Source organism: Barbus barbus (genome assembly GCF_936440315.1).
Source record: "Barbus barbus genome assembly, chromosome: 35".
NCBI lineage: Eukaryota > Metazoa > Chordata > Actinopteri > Cypriniformes > Cyprinidae > Barbus > Barbus barbus.
The window spans coordinates 22328824-22334471 of record NC_136763.1 but is presented as its reverse complement, the minus strand read 5'-3'; positions in this window follow the sequence as shown (position 1 = coordinate 22334471).

The following is a 5648-nucleotide window of genomic DNA, read 5'->3' as shown; positions in this document are numbered from 1 at the left end:
GACTGGTAGAGGAGGGAAGGAGAGAGAGTATGTTGCGGTAAATGACAGGTTGGAGCGGGACACTGATAACCTTCCTGGGTAAAAGCTTCCTCTCCTTCATCTGGCATTTCGTCAGACCTTCCAATTACATTGACAGGCCGTCCCAACATCCAGCATCTGATGTCCCCTCGATAAACGCAATTATTAATTAACCAGCACAATTAAATCTACAATGATGGACGGGATACAGATCAATTAGAGCAGGCAGAGCTGACTGATATAATCATGGATACAGTGAGTCAGCAGACACACACACACACATACACACACACACACACACATCAGTCACAGGTACATGCAGGAACATACAGTATTTGGTTGAACTGTTCAAAACAAATGCCCCCCATTTTCGTCCACAGTTCTCATTACCGTAATTTTATGTGTTGTTTTGTTGATCAGTTGTGTTTTGTTTTTGATGTTGTTGTTGTTTTTGGTTTTGTATAGGTTTGGTGTTGCATTGCATTTGGTTTTGTTTAGTTGCGTTGTTTTTTGTGTGTGTTTAGTTTTATTGTTTTGTTTTTGGTTTTGTATCACTTTGGTCTTGCATTGCATTTTGTTTTGTTTAGTTGTGTTGTTTTTTGTGTTGTATAGTTGAGTTGTATTTTTTTTTGTGCATTTAGTTTTGTTGTTTTGGTTTTGGTTTTGTATCGTTTTGGCATTGCATTGCATTTTGGTTTGTTTAGATGTGGTGTTTTGTTGTTTTTGTGTTGTTTAGTTTTGTTAATTTATTTCCTATTATTCTCAATTGAAATGAATGTAAAACATAAATGGTCCTAAAAAGCTTGCTTATTTATTTATTTGTTTGATTGTTACTTTCATGTCTGGGTCAGATTTTAGTTTATTTATGGATTATGGGGTGTAGTATGACACAGACATGTTTTTGACATGTAAGATTTACCCATTTGTAACATGCAAAATCAATGACACATGTATTAATCAAATGTGTATTGGTGTGGGAATGTGCAGTGATTATACGTATAGACACTGAGCTTGGCTTGGCTGGGGGGGATTGTCCTGGGGGGATTGTGTAGCATCAGATAAGGAGCGTTCTCATAACAGGGCATTATTGACACTTTTGTATTACAATAAGAATGATGGGCTTGGATGACTCAGAAGGTGAAGGGGTCTGTGAGAATTGGCGAGTTTATATTTGTGAGCACTGGGGTGACCGGGCCCCCAAAACACAGCCGTGACGCTGCGACTCCCCATTGAACATGACAGGTAGACCCCTGGGAATTGTGGGAAACCAACTGAAACAGAATGCTTTAACATTGCCACACTGAACTGAACTAGCAATAATTAATGAAAGACATGGGAAAGATTGGGAAATGCCCTCTAGGGAATGTTAAGGTGATATTTATAGGGTCTAATGCAGGGGAATGGGGTGACAAGGTACTACGGGAAGAGTCCTCTTGGGTATATATGGGAATGGGAAACGGAGGAAGCCCCCATTCCCAGAATAAAATAATATCTATATTCTTAGTTTTTTGCATATATTTTTGGTTGATAGGTGACACACAGTTTAGAGACAGGAATAATATATTGGAACGGTGTGAATGTATATACTGCTTGTTTTGACAAAGTCAAATAAAATGATGCTCATCAGGTCATTTTTTTAGACTGACCACTGGCCACCTGAGTGCTTAGGCTACTGTAACACATTACCTGAAACTGACCCAGCAACATTTGCATGACCATTATTTTTGCTGACAAACCTCTGACAAACATTAATTTTGTTTTAAAGTACTTTGTGTGATGTTTGTGTTAAAGTATCCTAAATGTGTGGAAAACTTGCATGTGTGTGTGTGTATGTGTAGATGGTTCAGCACTTCTTGGAATCAGAACATTAGCACATGAAAAATCTCAGCTCTCTTTCCAAACTCTGTTCTGTACACATTTACAATTATTATTGAGGTTTATTATTTATTATTTCAAAATATTAGTTGCATGAAATGCATTAGATGCATGAAATTTGATGCATTCAAATTACACAAAATGTTAATTTAATGTAATCATCAAGAAGATGTTAGCATGGTAATGGATATGACAATGTTATCTGGTCTTGGCGGAATTAGTTCTGCTATACTGCTGCTGCTACTGCTTGTTATTGTTGTAATTGTAGATTATTGCTGCTGCTGCTGATGCAAGCAAGTACAGGAACTTGATACTGCCAATGCATATGGTGATGTGGTGCTGTGAGTATTTAAGACATACCGCTGCTGCACAAAAAGCATATAAAATAACCCGTAGCAGATCTATACAGGTGGAGCTGGGGAAGGAAGAGGGGTTCAAAGGAACAAAATACTCAAGTAGATGCTAGCCAGCATCTATACATCTTTACATCTTAATTGAAAGCAGTGAGCTCATTGGCTGCATATGCAACATGAACCAATCAGCTTGTGTGTACTTTACTAATGCACTATACTTCACAAGCTTAAATGTATATTTGCAATTAGATGAACGTTTGTGCTTTTTTGAACCACTTAAGTAGGACTTTTGTAGAATTTTCAATCAATAAATTTTCCATAGTTGATCATATACTGCTGAATGTGCTGACAAGCATTTATGGTAACTGGATTATACTAGAATGACATTTCTAGTGAAACTTGTCATGTTAAATAAATGTGTAATTTCACATTTGTAATGATGAATTTGTGATTTAATACACTTGAAGTAAGTTTAACTACACTTAAATGGTCATTTATTTAATTAAAATTATATTTTATGCAAGTGCAGTTTTTTAAGATTTGAAGTACACTTCAAGTGCATATTTAATACAATTATGTACACTTCTTTTTCACAAGGGACATAATGCATTAACTAATGTTACCAAAATGAGCAGTATTGTAAGAAAAAAAAAATTATTTTGAACAAATAGAAAAGTGAACAAATAGATAGAAAACATACAATTTTATAAATTATACATTACAATTTAACGGTAGCAGAAGCTACGGTGAACTACACCAGTGACCCGTGCAGCAAGTTTTTACATCTACACACATAGACTAATACAGTCTCTCTTATGGCAAATATACAGACATATGCACAAAATATAGATTCATATGTTCACTTACCATGCTCTGACCTATTAACCTAGGGCTAAAGTACATACACACTGGAACACAGATTTGTTCACACACAATTAAGGCCCCTAAACCCTAAAATCCAAGTTTACACACACAGACACATACACGCACACTGTGAGTGTTGGACAGTCAGACTGCCTGGCTCTGAGGTTAATTGAGTTGGGTGTGTGGCCCCGTGTGGCCGCAGCGTGACCCCGCTGTGGCCAAGGACGCCACTGAGCTCTCGCTTTGATACATTTGATATGGTTTAAGTGTGGAATGAAGACCTAAGCCTGTTTACATTTGAACTGGATTAACGTCAGGGTGACAGTGGCTTCACTAGATACTGAGAAAGAGAGAACAAGGCAAGCCGTATGCTGTATGCAGCTTTACACAAGGAATTGAAATGTCTCACTGATCGCCCTTGTAAGACTGTGTGCCGTGATTCTGTCTGACTGCCTCATCTGATTTTTAATTAAAGGAGCTAATTAAATATTTGACGATCACTTAGAAGGCGTCACATTATTTCAGCAGGCCTCTGCAGATGGTTTATACTTCCCAGAAGAAAGAAAAAAAATAATTGCTCAGAAGTTGAGATTTATTTGAGATCTCAGTTATGTTTCATGAAGCATCTTTGACTTTTTAACTGTAGAATTTGCTTTCTGAAGTAAACATATCCCAGTCACATTCCACCTCAAAATCTAAAGTTTAATATAATATGTGACCCTGGACCACAAACCAGTCTTAAGTCGCTGGGGTATATTTGTAGCAATAGCCAAAAATACATTGCATTGGTCAAAATGATTGATTTTGCTTTTATGCCAAAAATCATTAGGACATTAAGTAAAGATCATGGTCCATGAAGATACTTTGTAAATTTCCTACAGTAAATATATCAAAACTTAATTTTTTATCAGTAATATACATTTCTAAGAACTTCATTTGGACAACTTTAAAGGTGATTTTCTCAGTATTTAGATTTCTTTGCACCCTCAGATTTCAGATTTTCAAATAGTTGTATCTCGCTCAAATATTGTCCTATCCCAATATACATCATAACATACTAACATATAACCATACATGAATGGAAAGCTTATTTATTCAGCTTTCATGTGATATATAAATCTGAATTTCAAAAAATTTACCCTTATGACTGGTTTTGTATAATAATATTATATTATAATATATTATATAATTATATAATATATTATAATATAGTCAGACATTTCACTATAATATATTTTTAGAATTAAAAGCAACATGAAAAATATGTATGTGTGTACGCGCACGCGTGTGTGTGTGTGTGTGAGTATATATATATAATTTATTGTTTGTGTGCAGTTGTGTCTCCTATCACCTATCATATTTATATCTGAATCTCTATTAAGAAATCGAAAAGAAAAGTCTCCATTTGCTCTGCAGTCAATCTCAAGGAGAAATCAAGGAAGAGATTTTTCTTTCCTATTAGTTGTTGCATTCACAGACCTGTATCTGGATGTTTTACAGTTTTAGTGTGTGTGTAGAATGTTGTGTATGTGTGTGTGATTGCGTTTGATCTCTCATCAGAAGTCTTTCTGAACACAAGGCTGTTATTTCTTGATGTTTGCGTCGCCTAGACATCTTTTTGAAATCTAGATTGCATATGCGAAATAAGTGATTAGATTACGGCTTGATTGCTTTGCCAAAGAGAAGAGCTTGTCTCTAAATATCATTTCATATAAACCATGATTAGAAGAAGCCCATATAGAGCGCTCTACAAGCTTATTCACTTTTGTAAACACACCAGAAATGAACTCTGAGAAACATGCTGTTTTATACTCAACATTGGATCATGACAAACTACAAACTCAAATGGAGAACATAAATCTGTGTGTGTGGGTGTGTGTGTGTGTGCGCGTGTGTGTGTGTAATCGTAGGAACAGGGTGCTTGTCTCTGTTTGTGCCGTCCGAGGCTCTAATTCACTGTGTAATACTGTTTATTATGGGTATCAGTGTGCCTTTCTGCATTAGTTAAATGGGCCCCAGCACATTACTGTAATGGAGTGGCCACATGAAAACACAAAGAAACCTGATCTTCTTCTCCTCTCTCAATCCCTCGTCCTTCTCTCCCCACTCCCCTCTCTCCGTCTCTCTCCTAGAGTAATGATTTGATGTTGCTAATGGCTTCCTAAATTCTCTAGGAAGGGCAAAACCTATGTCGTCTTGCGTTACATTGGCTGGCAGACTGCCAGAGAGGGTGAGAGCGAATGAGGGAGAGAGAAAGCACCGCGACGCTCTTCTCTTTCTGGCTTTTCTTCCTCGTTGCTCATTTACAAAATGAACTTATTTACAGTAATAAGAATGTCTGTTAGAGATTTAATCCTCATGTTCAAAACATTGAAGTTGAAAAGGTTTCACTCACAGACCATAAAATTAGTTCTTGAATAAAATTTGAAAATTTGATTTCACTTCATCGCCCCTGTAGTGTTCATTGGGGATTTGTAAGAAAGTCATTAAAGTCATGTAAGTTGCTTTGATTTAAAAAAAAAAATGGTGGCTGATAAA